This window comes from Coenobita brevimanus, chromosome 26 (assembly GCF_032717465.1).
Source record: "Coenobita brevimanus isolate Jiangsu-jjx chromosome 26, ASM3271746v2, whole genome shotgun sequence".
In the NCBI taxonomy this organism is placed as follows: domain Eukaryota; kingdom Metazoa; phylum Arthropoda; class Malacostraca; order Decapoda; family Coenobitidae; genus Coenobita; species Coenobita brevimanus.
In genome coordinates this window covers 12,044,698-12,062,095 of record NC_136979.1, presented here as the reverse complement: position 1 = coordinate 12,062,095, position 17,398 = coordinate 12,044,698, and the positions used below count along the sequence as shown (strand labels likewise).

Here is a 17,398-nt window from a genome sequence, read left to right as displayed (position 1 = left end):
TAGGTGACCAAGGCTGATGCATGCAAGTATGTTGGAGCCTTTAAAAACAATGTATATACAGTTACCGCAAATTGACTTAGGACATCCCCCCACAAGGTATCAAAAAACACAGGAATCATAGTATATCACAGTGTTTGTTCATGAAATGCCATTCATTAATATGAAATCATGTTTCCCTTGTTTTTCAGGACCAGTTGGATATGTTTTGGCATGGAATCACTTAGATCTCTAAAGTAATCTAAGGACATTTCTTTGTACTAAACATTTGTCAGTTCAGTCTTGAGGTTGTCCAGATTGGGTGTCTTCTTCTCTGCCATGATTTTCTTTTATCTTTGCCCAGCAGTTTTCTATCAGATTTAGAACTGGACTGTTGCCAGGCCAGTCGAGGACCTAAGTCCGATTATCCTGAAGCCATTTTGTCAACTTTCTTGACTTGTGACATGGAGCTGAATCATGCATGAAAAAGTTGCACCCATGAATGGCAAAAAAGTTTAACAAATGATCTTTCAGAACTTAAATGTACCAGCCACCATTCATCATCAAGTTCTTAGGAAGAAAGTAGAGGCCTCCCCTTCCCATTTCACCTGAGAAACACCCCCATACCATTACTGATTGTGGGTGCTTAACAGTCAGCACCATGTAAGTAGGGTCATATCGACTACGGGAGGCAGGGCGATGAACCTCGGCAGAACGCACCTTAACACTTGAAATGTGCTTTCATCGGAAAACATACCTTTTCTCCACTCATCCGATGTCCAGTGTGCATACTTCTTGGCAAATTGAATGCACTGCTTCTTCATGCGGTCAGTGAGAAGTGGTTTCTTGGCTGTGGTGCGGCTTGGCAAACCCAGCTCCTTCTGCAAGCGGTGCTGGATAGTTTGAATTGAGACGTCTTTTAACAGCTGGGGATGCATTCTCTTCAATTCTGCTGCTGTCAGTCAAGGATTCCTGATTACTTCCCTCTTCAGAAGTGTATCTGTACCTCTGGAAGTTGTTCCCTTCTTTCCACCCCCATGCTTGTGCTCTGGTACGTCATCAGGTGGCAGGCCGAGCGCTGTAGCAAGAATCTTCATGATGGTCGACTTTGTGCGTCCGGTACGTTCACAAATCGTGTTGATAGGGACATTATTCTACCTCCATGCAATGATATGGACCCTCTCATCCCTTGAGTAGTGCTTTCGAGGCATGACAACTCAACTCTAGGAAAATAAAAGGGCAAACAGTAATGCATACGAAAAAAGAGGGAGGTGGAAGCTCGGAGAGAGGGAACATATACTCCCACTCTTGCTTCTGGGCAAGCACTGATGTGCTATTTTACCACCTCCTGCCAACAGCAGAGGAGTTGCCGGTTACTTCTTGCCCAAAAAATTCACTTGGTAGAGGTTGAAACACAAAGTAAAGACAGACAACTTTCCCATAGCAATTCTGTGTGTAGGTCCTAAGTCAGTTTGCAGTGGGGGGGGTTGTATATACAGTACCCTCGCGTCCAACACGGTAATATTGTCATGCGTGGGTCACGTGTTGGACCAAAAACGTGTTGGACTAACAATATAGCTTATGGGGAAAAATGAATTATGTCAGCAACCCTAGGAAAAGTCACCCTAAATACCTACCATATACCTATACATATATTGGTACTATTGTAATTATAATAAATGGTACTGTGCTATGAATGATAACTAACCTTTTAGGATAGTGTTGGTGGGCTTGCTGGGAATGGAAGGTGGTATCCAAGGCTGTAGTTAGTCCTACTGGGTCCCCGGAGGATGGCTGCTGGCGTCACTAGCGGGTAATGGCTGTTGCTCCTCCTCAACCTCCCTCATTAATCCTTCGAAATCACACTCAGAATCACTATCTTCGTCCACAGCCATGGAAGGTCCTGCTTCTGCCTGTCCTAGCACTCTGTAATCCTCGGCAAAGAGCATGTTTCTCACACTGTTGCCAGAGCCACGTCTCGTGACTGTGGAAAGCGATCACTGTCGCTGATTCGGTAGAGAATAAGGAGAAGCAACTTTGTTTATAAACTGGTGCACACGCCGATGAGAAGGGTTTCAAAACAATTGATATTTATTCTAAAATATTAATATGTATTCAGTGTCAGGCTAAATGTTCAATGCTGTAGTACGATACATTCTCTGTCGAGTCGCCTGGGTTTTGGTCACACTATTTTGCCCGTTGTATCCTCGGCAGGAATCCATCCAGATGAATTCCAAATGCCCGTGATATTGTCGGCAATTTTACCATGTTACCGTTCTGATTTACCATCGTATCCTCAGCAAACCTGGTATGAAGTGCCGTGTGATAGCCTTCGGCTGCCAGGATCTTGTCTTGGTTTTTTATTATGGTCCTCACGTTGGCTTCATTCATGTCGTAGGCCTTGGCAATGTCAACTTTCCTCTCCCCTTTCTTCTTCCTCTCGATGCTTTCTAGCTTGGTGACCTGAGGGAGGTGCCAACGCTTCTTGGGGTTCTCAGAAGGCTTCCTAGGCATTGTGAGCAGGGTAAAATGCAGTAACAAGGGAAGAAAATGCAACAAGAAAAAAGCACCTTCCAATGCGAATTATGCGACTGAGTGGCGCTGTGGCGGGAGAAATTTAAACAAAACATCACGTGACACCAGAAGTGTTTTTAATTGGGCGGCATCATGATCACGTCACAATAGCAGGCGGGGAAGGCTACTTGATCAGAAGATTTCATTGGCTATCATCATCATGGGAATGTCCAGTATGACCGTGTTGGACCGGGGGTGATCGTGCTAGAGTTGAACTCTGCAGATTTCGCCCACTTCTCGGAGCTCTGTGCGTGTTATGCTAACACACTCATGTTGCAGTAATTAAATCATATTAAATAATACTAATTATTTGCTCTCCGTGCTGGACGTGAATCGTGCTGGACTAACACGTGTTGGACGTGAGGGTACTGTATATATATATATATATATATATATATATATATATATATATATATATACAGTATATACAATATCTCTCTCTCTTTTTCGTTTTTGAAGGCTCCAACATGTTTGCGTGCGTCGGCCTTGCTCACCTAATGGTGGCTCTCCATGCTGCATGATCTATTGCAGCCTCCCTGTTCAGTCCCTTAACCCTGAGGTCACACTTAATGACCTCGTCCCATGTCTTTCTCGGTCTACCCCTCACAACCCCACCCCCAATATTAACACTTCTCACCTTCTGCACCCAGTTATCATCCCCCATCCTCTCCACATGCCCAAATCATCTCAATCTACCTCTCCTCATCACAACACCAATACACTCCAGTCCCATCCTACCTCTCAACTCTTCCATTGCAAACCCAGCCCCCCCAGGCCTTGCACGCAGGGACGCATTGCACATCCACTTAATCATTGTCATTTCTGTATGTCTGAGCCTGCGAATATCCTCCTTCTTTACTGCCCAGGTCTCACTAGGCTACCATACAGCATTACACTCCTAACACATGCTGCATACAAAGACCTCTTAGCACGTAGGGAGAGTCCTCTCAATGTCAGGAGAGGCAACAGCTCCCTGAACTTCTTCCAACCACTTCTCACCCTAGACACAGAGCTAGCTCCAGCCCCACCTCTAGCACACAACATGTCTCCTAAATAACAAAACTCTTCCACACACTCAAGAGACTCACCAGCAAGTTCAATCCTTTCACGCCTGACAATCTCCACCTGCTCTCCCTGACATGCCGCACACATAAAATCAGCATTGTCTCGCAGTCTGCCTCTGATACCACTACATCTCTTGTGCACCCATTTATCACACACACCGCACAAGATGGAATTACTTCCCACGCCCTTGTGGCAAACTACATATGGCCAATCTCTCTCATCTTTGACAGTACTGCCACTGACCCTAGATATCATCACTTTTGTTTTATCTGCATTTACCCTTTAGCCCTTGTGCCCCGTGCCATCTCTCCACTTCCTAAATCTTTCCTCCCTTTTGTTCTCTGCAATCAACACCAAATCATCAGCATACAACATCTCCCATGGGAGACCTTTTCTAAAGTCACGTGAGAGGGCTTCAAGTACCATGATAAACAACATGGGACTCAAAACTGACCCCTGATGCACACCAACGTTCACGGAAAACTCATCACTCAAATCTCCATTCACTCTTACTGGGTGCGAGCACCCACATACATGGCCATAACCTCCCTAACCAGCCACTCCTCGAAGCCAAGCTTTCTCATTGCCCACTTCATCAGCTTTCTAGGGACTCTGTCAAGGGCCTTTTCCAAATCAACAAAAACAAAATACAGATCCCTTTTCTTCCCAATATATTTTTCCTGAAGCTGTTGAACAATGAATATGGCATCAGTGGTCCCTCTGCCTGGCATAAACCCAAACTTCATCTCATCAATATTCACTCTTTCTCTAATCATACCTTCTAGAACTCTCTCCATTACCTTTATTATCTGATCTAAAAGCTTTATACCTCTATAATTTCCTCTTTCCACAGCATCATCCTTCCCATTGTACACATTTACAATTACACTCTTCAGCCAATCATCTGGGACAACACACTCATATATAATCCTATTTATCAGGTCAGTGACTAACTACACCCCTATATCTCCTGAGGCCTTCAACATTTTGGCAGTCAACCCTGACACACCTGCTGCCTTCTCCACCTGCATCCTGCCTGTTACCTCACTCACAGTAACAGCGTCAATCAAAGGCCAAGGGCCAAACACTGGATCTGCTGGCTCCAAACCTTCCCTGTCCCAGTCAAACTCCTCACTGAACAACCAGTTATAATGCTATCTCCATGCATCTTTAATATCCCCACTATTCACCACTACCCTTCCTTCATCATTCTTCACACACTGCTCACGTATAATATCCCGATTATCCCTTTTCATCGGATTTGCCACTTTAAATATCATATTTTTTCTTTCCCCATGATTTAGGTTATCAAGTAAAAGTCTCTGTGACTCAGACTTCGCCCTGTATACCTCTCTTCTAGCCCTACACTTGGCAGCCAAATATTCCTCATTGTTACCACCCTTCTTCCATTCCCGGAAAAGCCTTCTTTTCTCCTTAACTGCAGCTTCTACACCTTCATCCCACCACCAAGTTACTTTATGTCATGGTGGGCCTCTAGTCCAATGACATATTACATCAGTAACTCTCAAGAGGCTGTTCTTGAGGGCTCTGTACTGTTCATTAACACCTCTGTCTACAGCTCCCTGTTCATCCACCACTCTCCTCATCTCGCTATAGAAGGCATCCCTTACTACGTGGTTTTCCAGCTTCCATATTTTCCTCCTGGGTACATAAGTCCTCTTTTTCATCACTCGTTCCATAAGCACTGTATCACAAATCAATAATTTGTTCTGCTGCACACACTCCTCACTTCCTATAACTTAAACATCCCTCTCTAACCTCCTATCAGCCCTCCTAATGAGAAAATAATCTATCTGACTGCTATTTCCCCCAGACTCATATGTAATTAGCCTACTCTCTCTCTCCCTAAAATGTGTGTTGCACACAATCATGTTCATTGCCTCCCCAAACTCGAGTATCCTTTCCCCTTCCGCATTCCTTATACCATACGCACATTCCCATGTACTCCTTCGTAACCTTGAGCTGCTTCACCTACATGACCATTTAAGTCCCCTTCCAAAACCATTATCTCATCATCCCGCATACCACCTACTACACGTATTAAGTCATCCCAAAATCTATCTTTCTCTACTTCATCCAAGCCTGCTTGTGGAGCATATACTGATATAATTGCAGTTATTCCACTGACCAGAATTTTCACTACCAATATCCTATTGCGTACTCTTATAACATTCATAACATATTCCACCTATTTCTCCGCAACCATCACACCAACACCCCCATATCCGTCTGTCCCCCCCTGCCAAAACAACTTATAGTAACAATCCTTCCCAACAATCTTCTGGCTGATCCACCCCTGTACCGTACTTCCTGCAAACAATGTACAGTACATTCACCCACCTCCTACTGAATGCCTCAACAACTTCCCCTGCTCTTCCTCTCAAACTTCCCATATTCCATGAACCCACCCTCATCCCCCTGAGTGATTTAATGTACTCAGGCTTGCTTTGAAACTTATTCTTGTATTTAGTCATAGTCAGTATCAATAATGGGGGTAGACATACCACAGGCCCCACTCACTGCACAGTCCCAGGTCCAGACAATGGATCTGGGACCCCTAGCCCACCAGCTTACCAGTGGCTGTGGTAGTGGCCTCGGGGCACCCCGCCAGGACAGCTGCAGGGACACCTCCAAGCGCGCCTTGGCACTGCAACTGTCCCGCCATTATACACCCACTGGTAGGGCAGCCTCTTGGGACGCTATTCCCAGGTTCGGGCCCCTCTCTATTGGGTGGAAGCGGCAGCCTGGGAACTGCAATGCCCTGTACCCTCTAGCACAGGTTCGAGCCCCGTCTCGCCCAGAACCCATGATCTATGCTAGCGGAACCCCCATCATGCCTCCTCTCAAAAGGCCGCCACTAGGTAGAGAGGCAAAGTTTTCTGGCTGCATATATATACAGTAATCTCTCCACTATCCGATGTAATAGAGCCAAAGGCATGTCTGGAAAGTGAGTTCATCTGGATAGTAGGCCCCTGCCTCCTGGACTGGTACTTATGGACACTAACCCAGCCTAACTCGGAAAACCACCTACATATCTCTCTACCGGACACGCATAGCACCTATTTAAGGCCCTATTCACACAAATAAGGGACAGAAAGTACGAAATAAATGAAAAGGAACCAAAGAATGAGGAATTAGAAGTGAGCATGGAAAATATTTAGCAGTGTACAGGGTACTTACAACACGTCCGTGGCTGTTCGTTATGAAGGTTAACCTGCCTCCTCTAAGGCTCTGGCCGTGGTGAAAATGCTCCTGAAGCATGTACAGTAATCCATTGTTGTGCTGCACTTAAGCCTTTGCACTATGAGTTATAATTGTTTAACACTGCACATTCTGTTCTTGATTGCACCACGTCAATTTCAATTTCAGTTTACAATCAACCAATCAGTCAATCACTTCCCGTGGCACCCCATGGGATGCAAAGGGCCTCGATGAACTCTCCACCAATACTTGTCTCTTGCCATCTCCTTCAGGTCCCACCAACACTCCTTTCCCGCTTCTCTTTTCATTGTCCTCAACCAGGTTTCCTTCGGCCTACCTCTTCCTCTAGCAGTCCACTCTGGCACATCCTATATTAAACTGCCTTCTTTTCTATATATGTGCCCCAACCATTTCCAGCGAGACCGTCTCACATGTTCATCAACTGGTTCCACTCTCGTAACATCCCTTACGCTTTCATTTGTAACTCTGTCTTGCCACTTTATCCCAAGAATCCTTTTCAGTATTTTATTCTCAAATCCTAATACTTTCTTATCTGTTGCAATTGTACTGTACCATGACTCATGCCCATAAAATTGGTCTAACCATGGACTTGTAAATTTTTACTTTAGTATGCACCGAAAGCATATTATTATTCCAAACAGATTTCAACATTCCAACAGTTTACACTCTGTACTTAATCTTTGCACTCTGAATTCTGATTTCACAACACTACAGTGCACAACACTGTAAATTCCCGTGTAGTCTAGTGGCGAGGTATCGGGTACTGCAGTTTATTCACTGTTTATTCACAAAAACGAGCACGTTCAGCATCCACTGAATGAGCGTCTAGTCAGGATGGTTGTTAGGTGGTAACTGGGGAGGGATGGGGGAAGGCAGGAAGCAAGCACCAAACGTTAACACATGTTCGGTGCTGCACGCCAATTTCAAAGTACGGTTGAATTTTTTTTTTTTTCCCCCCCAAAAAAAATGTCTGGTAAGTGGGGAGTTCGGATAGTGGCCGTCTGGATAGTACAGGCATTACTGTATATATATATATATATATATATATATACCGTATATACATAAATATAATTTTTGGATGTATCCAATAGAGCCAGGATTCCGGGGGCTTGAATGGTGAGTGAATGGAAGTGTGGCCCATTGGACTGGGCAAATTTGGGCTGTCTGGACATACATTGCTGCTACTCACCCTGCCCTAGGGTGGGAAAGGAGGTCCACATGATGATGATGATGATGATTTATATATATATATATATATATATATATATATATATATATATATATATACAGTAAACTTGCCCCGAACACGTTCTCGCCGAACGCGCTTGCAATTATACGCAGTTAGTGCTGGGATACGTATAAAACAACGTAAGATTAAAGAACCATCACGAAAACTGTAAATTTACGCAAGAGAGGCCTTTGAAAGGCCAAATCCGCGAACATCAGCTCAGCACGCACAGTTTGTTTTGATCACCTGATGTGATTCGCTGTACTGCTTTTCCTCAGTGCTGTATTTGTAAGTTAAATATTTACAGTACTGTTCTGTTAAGTTTATGTGCAAGTTAAAGTACTATTAAATAACGTTCAAGCAAGAAATAAAGTCTTATAACCAGTTTATCTGGTAGGCGTTGGAATATTACCCTTTTTATTTGTTTGTTAAATATTTGCTGTACAGCTTTTCCACAGTACTGTATTTGTAAGTTAAATATTTACTATTCTGGTATGCACTTGTAAGTTAAAGCACTCAAAGAAAGTTAAAGCATTAAATAGAGTCATGTAACCAGTTAACCTGATTTATACGATTACCCACGATCGGTGGGTTCCAAGACAATTCGCCATCATGTCAATTCCCCGTCAAAACATGGACGATTCCCTATCAGGACAATTTGCACCCTGGATGATTCCCCGTCATTCTATAAATATTCATTCATTCATTCATTGCCAGACGCCATGTATTCCAAACGGGGTGGCCAAGGGCTTAGAGTTAATTGTTTTACAGGGAGGGGCACCAATCCTCCACCAACCCCACTTGACACGTAGGGAGAACGAGCCAACAGCATCTGGTGTTCCCAGGCGGTCACCCATCCAAGTACTAACCAGACCCAACGTTGCTTAACTTCGCTGATCGCACGGGAAGCGGTGTACAGTAATCACTCCAATATCCGATGTAATAGAGCCATAGGTAGGTCCGGATATTGGTTCTGTCCGGATATTGGGCCCCAGCTTATGGACTCGTACTTATGGACCCTAACTCAGAGAAACACCTATACAACTCCCTCTGGACATGCATAGCACCTATTTAAGACCCAAATCACACCAATAAGGCACATAAATGACTGAAATAAATGCAAAAGAAACATAAAATGAGGGTTTAGAAGTAGGTTCATACAATAATAAACATTCTGGTGACTGGCTCCTGGACTGGTACTTATGGATCCTAACCTAGCCTAACTCAGAAAAACACCTTCCTACTGCACATGCATAGCTCCTAACACCCTATTCACACCAATAAAGGACATTAAAGAGTGAAATGAGGTAAGTATAGTATGGAAAAAAGTACAGTATGAAACATTCTTATGTCCGGATAGTGGGGATGTTCGGATATTGGGCGTCCGGATATTAGAGTGATTACTGTACTTATATTAATTAATCAATACTGTACTTTTATAAATATACTTATTATTATTTAATCAATACTTTAATAACTATATTTCAGGGGGATCCATCAAAGTCTTTGTTGTCTTGTTATTGTTGTGACAGCAAACTGGCTTGACAGCGAATAGTCCTGAAACCATTTTGCTCCCTAGACTCTCTAAACATGGTATTTTGCTGTTATCTGCCATTGGTAATCAATATGAAGCACTTTAAGTGGTTAGAAGGTTTATTTAATGTTATAACTTACAAATACAGTACTGCACAGCAAAACTTCAACATACAAATACCTAAACACAAGGCAACATTCCGACGCCGACTGGTTTCAGCATCGGAATGTTGCCTTGTCTTTACGTATTTGTATGTTGAAGTTTTGTTGTGCAGGACCGTATTTGTAAGTTATAACATTAAATAAACCTTCTAACCACTTAAAGTGCTTCATATTGATTACCAATGACAGATAACAACAAAAGACCACGTTTAGGGGATCTAGGGAGCAAAATAAGGAGTAGTTAAAACTTATGCGGTTTCGCGCCGAACAAGCCACGTTAGGAACGAAACCCAAGCGTTGGGGGCTAGCTTGCTGTATATATATGGATACAGTAATCTTTCCATTATCCAATGTAATACAGCCAAAGGTATGTCCAGAAAGTGGGTCCATCCAGATAGTGGGCTCCTGCCTCCTGGACTGGTACTTATGGACCCTAACCCAGCCTAACTCAGAAAAACACCTACATAACTCCCTGCCAGACATGCACAGCACCTATTTAAGGCCCTATTCACACAAATAAAGGACATAAAAGAGTGACGGAAATGCAAAGGAACCAGAGAATGAGGATTTAGAGGTGAGTATGGAAAATATTCAGCAGTATTCAAGGTACTTACAACAAGTCCGTGGTCATCGCAATGAATAACCCGCCTCCTCTCAGACTCTTGACGGTAATATGGTGCACCTGAAGCACCTACATTAATCCAGTGTTGCACTGCACTTAATCTTTTGCACTCTGAATTCTAATTTCTTAACACTGCGCATTCTTTTCCCACTTGCGCTCTACTGTACTTGATTCTCACCACTGTTGGAGTCTGCACTTAATCATTTGCACTCTGATTTCTAATTTCTTAACACTGTGCATTCTTTTCTCACTTGCGGTCTACTGTACTTTACTTTAAACAGTGTTGCACTCTGTACTCAAGTCTTTGCACTCTGAATTCTAATTTCTTAACACTGCGCATTATGTTCTTTACACTGCACAACACTGTAAATTCCCGTGTAGTCTAGTGGCGAGTTTTTGCTGTTTATTTCACTGTCAGGGTCTGAAGGTAGGTGCTGCAGGTGGCTGAGAGGAACGTAGCTGGGACAAGGTGTTTACTACCCACTGCAGATGACTCTGAAGACAGGTGCAAACTCATGTCCAGTGGCAACTCCACTGTGGCTGATGTGCTGGGCTGTGGCTCGGAGGTGGAAGGCTTGTCTTGGAGAGGCAGCGGTGTGGAGCCAGGGCTGGGCACAGCGGGGCTCACAGGCCTGAAGAAACTGTCAATGGTTGATTGACGTAGGGAACAGCGATTCTGGCAATTGATGATGTGCTGCCTGAAAGCGTGCACTTCCTCCACAAGTCCCAGGGGCCCCATCTCCCTGTCGCAGTTCGGGTGTTCAAGGTAGTTGAGAACGAACTCGACGTGCTCCCAGAGTGTGCTCAGCTTGGGGATTGCTGGAGTAGTGGAATGCTGAGAGGAGTCTGCATCATCGTCGCTGTCCTCGTCGAAATCTTCAAGCTGGGTACTTGTACCAGCATCCGAAGATGCAATCTCAATATCAAACATGATCTGATACCCAGGATCACCCACGTCATGGAAGTGAAAAAGTTACTACATGACAGTATTGTGATACCAACTCTATCGTATGGAAGCGAAGCTTGGATGTTGTTGGAAGGACACAAGTCTGAGAGCAGTGGAAATGAGTTATTTAAGAGGAGCCTGTGGAGTCACATGGAGAGACAGGCTGACGAATGAGGATATAAAGGAGCGTTGTGGTGTGGATGTGGATGTGATAGGAAGTGTTATGAGGAACACACTGAGGTGGTTTGGTCATGTGGAGAGGATGGAGGGTGAAAGACTGACGAAGAGAGTGTATGTGAGTGAGGTGGAGGGAGGAAGAGGGAGGGGGAGGCCGAGGATGAGGTGGAGGGATGGGGTGGAAAGGTATATGAGAGAGGGGGGAGTGAGTTGGGAGCAGGGCAGTGAAATGGTGGGGGACAGGACGACGTGGAGGCGATTTGTTTGTGGCCACCCCAAACGGGATTGAGGCGTCTGGCAACAGATAGATAGACAGATGTACTACTGTATATTTTTTGTTTTATTTTCGTTATTATTCAGTATGTTAAGATTTCTGTTACGGGCACTGTACACTTTCCATGTTAGTCTGTTGCTCTACATCCTCTCCACTTGGCCAAACCACCTCTGTGTATTTCTCCTAGCACTTTTTGTCACATCCACAACCACATCACAATGCTCCTTCACTTCCTCATTTATCAGTCTATCTCCATGTAACTCCACATTTACTTTTCATATCTCATTTCCATTGCTCTCACTCTTGACTCGCATCCTTCCAACAAGATCCAAGCTTCACTTCCATACGTTAGAGTTGGTATTACAATATTGTACTATCATGCAGTGATTTTTTTACTTCAAAACTCACTTCCCTATTTCTTATCACTGCTTTCAAAGAACCAGCAACCTTTCTTCCTTGCTGCACCATTTCAAGCACTCCATCCTCCTAATTTCCATCTTTTCTTATCACACTACCCAGGTACTTAAATGCACTTATATTTTCTGTTTCATCATCCTACCTCACTGTACATTCAGTGACTTCATTTATCTCGAAGACCAAAATTTTACTCTTCCGTACGTTCTCTTTAGATTCTGTTTCTTACACACTCTCCCATACTCATTCACCAAGCCTTGCAGTTCCCCTTCATCTTCATTTAACAATACAGTATCATCTGCAAACAACAGTATGGGTCGTTTCCAAGCGCAGCCCTTTCTCTTTAGGGCCACTCCAGCATCCACTGCCCTACCTTGTATCCCTCTCCTAACCCCATCCATATATACTCTGAACAGCCATGGAGACATGACACATCCCTGTTTCAATCCAACATTCAGACAGAAAAGTTCTCACAGTTCACTATCCACACACACTGCAGCCTTAGCACCCTCATACATAGTCTTCATGGCATTCAAGAACTTTCCATTTACTCCATATATTCTTAATATTTTCCACATTCCTTGTCTATCCACTCTGTAATATGTTTTCCCCAAATCCATGAAGGATGCATACAATTTCTTTCCCTTTCCTAGAAGCTTTCCCATCAAAGCACTAAAGATGAATATCTGATCAACACAACCTCTTCCCTTCCTAAAACCTCCCTGTTCTTCTCCAACTAATACTTCTGTTATTTCCCTGACTCTGTCAGTAAGCATCCAACCTTATACTTTTCTTATTACCGTACATTGTGAAGACAAATTCCATTATGATTACCACACGCTTCTTTTTCCCCTTTTCCTTTGTACAGGGGAATAATTATCCCTGACTTCCAATCCTCCAAGACTCTACCTTCCTCCCAGGCCAATCTGCACATCTTCCATATTCATTCTACTACTACCTCTACCCCATGCTTCAGCGCTGCATCACACACTCCATCAATTCCTGGGGCTTTCCCCATTTTGACTGTCTTCACTGCTTCCACTATTTCCATCCTCCAAGACTCTACCTTCCTCCCAGGCCAATCTGCACATCTTCCATATTCATTCTACTACTACCTCTACCCCATGCTTCAGCACTGCATCACACACTCCATCAATTCCTAGGGCTTTCCCCATTTTGACTGTCTTCACTGCTTCCACTATTTCCATCCTACTGTACCAATCTCTTCCTCTCTTCTCACCTCCCTCCTTCTCCCAGTCATTCCACAGCCACTTACACTTGCATTACTTTCATTCTCTTTGTTCAACAGTTCCTTAAAGTGTTCTCTCCATCTGCTCACTTTTTCTCCTTTTTTCAGTATCTACCTACCATTTTAATCTTTCACCCCTCTACTAACTTCTTTATTACCCTGTCTACCTCTCCTTACTTCCTTCCAGAACATTTTCTTACATTCCCTCCTTTTTATATTCAGATTACTTCCACATTCCTCATCTTCTCTCTTCTTACTCCCTGTTACAACCATAATCTTTTCACTCCTCTCTCTTCCTCTCTACATATAACTGGCTTTTCCGTCTCTCAACTTCCTCGGTGCCTCTGCTTCCCATCCACTCACTATATGCTTTCTTCTTTTGTGCCACAGCTTGTCTCACCTGTTCATTACACCTTGCTGTTCCCTGCACCCCCTTAGTCTTCTCTTCATCCCACACACCACCCTACATGCTGCATAGATTTCTTCTGTGAATATCTTGCACACACCTCCCACCTCCCCCATCTGCTCCAAATCATATTTACCCAATTGTTTCTCCACTTCTCTCTTATATTCTGCCATTTTTTCATCATCGTACAACCTTTCTACCCTCGTTGTGTGGACTACTTCCTCCTGTCCTTCCCTCCTTCTATACCTCCTCTTCACTTGAACCCTGGCTTTCACCACCATCAAGTGGTGATCTGAAAGTCCACCCCCCCCCAACCTCTGTGTGCTCTTACATTAATATATATATATATATATATATATATACACCATAGAGAGAGAGAGACTGACTGCAATTCTACCTATTTAGAAACAGGTAATTTACTTTTCACACTACACTGTTTAACTTAAACAGAGTTAAATGGCTTGCTTCTTCCTGTTCACCATCCCATTTCTAATTAATTCCACCTTGGACTGAAAAGGTTATTATATTGAGGCTGAGGATGCTGGAAAAAAGAATGCTAATATTTGATGAAACATGATAGAAAAGAAAAAGCAAAATCCATTATATAAAAGCTAGGTCAGTGAGAGTGCTGTAGTAAGAAACTGCATGGTAAAGCACTTCATAAAATTATGATATTTCAGTATCACAATCAGAGTACAGTATATCATTCAAGGCCTGATTGTGTGAAAAATTTATAACCTGACAATCACTTTTATGTACCGTACTGTACAGTATTCACTCGCACACCATCTGTTCTTCAGATATGCATTCACTAAACATTTTGTGACTTTACAATTATCCCAGCATAAATATAACCATAACATACAGTACACAGGGAAGTTGCAGATTACTGGGGAACTCCATTCCAAGACTGTACAACACACTGAACTCTACACAGATAATACCTATGAAGAGTGAATTTCACTCTTGACTCTCACCAATGATTCCTTCCAGAGGGATGATGTCTCCTTACTGTCTTTGGTATTGGAAACTGTTATCTTGTTCATAAGTTCTTCTGTTCCTGCTGGTACCACATCAAACACAATACACACATCATCTGCATAAATTGTGACTTCATAATACCTATTTCAATACTGTACTTATTACATCAGGTGAGAAAACCTTTAACTAAGTTAACTTTCAATCACATATCAAATTATGCACATGAAAACTGAGGTTTTATGACATCAACTGTAATACAAACATTACCTTGCTTACGAAACACATAATTACAGTAATACTGTATAATGCAGGTACTAGGCACCTATCAGTTCATAACTAGTTACTTAACTTTTCAACCTAAAGATGTCAGTTTCCTATTATTCTTGTTGCTAGTAGACAATTTAATGCAGCTTGGGAGAATAATGTAGCAGTTAAATGGTTAATGAAACCTATTTCTAACTTTTCCAATGAATTAAATTACTTGTATCTCCTGAGCTTAATAAAACTGTCCAGGAAAAAAACATTGTAATGATACATGGGTTAATGGTATGCCATTAAGAATTATTGTTCATCAATCTCCTTAGAATGAGAATCTACAACTGCCTTACCATAGTGGCTTCAGTATAACAGGAAGTTCCAATGAATCCTACACAAACATCCCTTAATTCCCTTCCTATTCCCCCCTCCCCCCAGAAAAGAGGGATGGTGGACTGCAAAAGGGCAACTTTAGCCTACAGTCCACCAGGCTTCCTGTCAGATGAGCCTGGGGCCACAATGACAACAAGAACAACAACAACAGCCTCATCAGATACTTCAATGCTACAGCACATGTCATATAACTGCATGGCATGAGAGGAATGCCATATCACTGAAAACATTCACCAAAATTTTCATTTTTATTTGACTTGCATCAAAGTTTTTGTGTCAGCATTCTTTCAAAGCAAGTGGGAAGTTTCCTCACAACACCTACAAATCGGAGAACATGGGTAAGAAGTATCTCAGTTACTCTCCTGCTTTTTGTCATTTATCTGAAAACCATTAGGAGTTATATCATTCCAAAATGACTGCTGGAAAACTCGTATATTTCCCCCATTTTGCTTAAACAACATCTATGTGTACCAGGCTTGAAGGCTGTGAAATTGTGAGGCAAACATTAATGGGGGGGGGGAACTAGACAGTGTATCCCCTGTACATGTATGTGAGGAAAATAATAATGGGGCTGTGTGTGAAGAATGGACATGAGACTAACTGCACAGAACACTAACTACTGCACCTTTTCTTTGGTTTAAATACAGTCCTTAAACTCCTCCTGTCTGATGATGGACCTTTAAACATTAATATTGCCGGCTGTTGACGTTTTTATTCAGCTTTTGGAAAACTTCTACTGGTGAAGAACAAATGAAGGGTATATCTAGCCTCTCCAATTCGAAATGTCACTCCAAAAAATAAAATTATTTGGAGATAGTATGGATGAAGTAAAAAATACATCATCAGACTTTAGGGTTTACATAATGAACCAATGTTCATTGTGCAGTGACCCTCAGCATCTTGTTTTTGTATCAATGAACTTAATTCCTTAAACTTGAATCAGATGACATTAGTTTTATTTCTACCACTGCCAGATGAATCAGATTACATTAGTTTATTCCTACTACTGCCAGATGATTTTAATCAGTTTGGAGGACACCTCACGCACTTATGAGGTTTATGAAACCTTCATCTCACCCGTCAACTTAAATAAAATCTCTTCTGAGCTGAATAAAACTCTCTGACAGCAACAAGATATAAATATGACATCTGTCCCTGATCTGAGAGGATTAAAACCAACTGCAGGAATGAACTCTATTAATATGTGCTCACTGAGTACAGTACCACTATAATCAAATGCTGTCAACACTTCCCCGTTAAATGTGGCAGTGTGAGGCGTTACGTGAAAATATTTTATGAAGCACACAAGAAAAGTGTATTGAACGAAAGGAAGAATACTTTGAATTCCGGGGAGAACTGAGATATACAGGTGGCAGGATGATGCCACTAGGGGATTGCTGGCAAGTTTCTGCATGCGACAGTACCTATACCAGTAAGTGTTAGAAAGGTTATCTGTAACCTGCAGTGACCTCATTCCTTTCCATTTTACACACAGTAAGTTCCAGTAATTTTACATACAGTAAGGCCCTTTACATACAGTAAGGTCCAGTAATTGTAAGGAGTGCTATGGTGCTTGAGAAAGACGCCTTCATGTGGTGGCACTGATACAACCACGGTGCTCTGCTGCCTGTCCTTCAACACGTTTCCCTATCCCCAGAAAGGAGGATGGTGAGCAGCTGGTGGGTAACTTCAGCATGCAGTCCACTGGGTTCACATTCAGATGTGGATAAGGATGCAACTACTACCATTACTACTACTACTGCTACAGTACTACTACTACTACTACTTTTACTGTGTATTACTACTACAATACTATAGTCATCCCTCCCTATTCACTGTCTGCTGTTGTCAGTTTTGGTTATTCATAGGTTAATAAACAATCTCAGACTACACTAGTTTT

The 17,398-nt window shown here is 42.7% G+C and overlaps 1 pseudogene; it reads right to left on the bottom strand.

Annotated features, from left to right (window-relative positions):
- Window positions 1-8,906: 8,906 nt before the first annotated feature.
- On the bottom strand, window positions 8,907-9,042 carry LOC145394272 (5S ribosomal RNA; annotated as a pseudogene).
- Window positions 9,043-17,398: the final 8,356 nt, after the last annotated feature.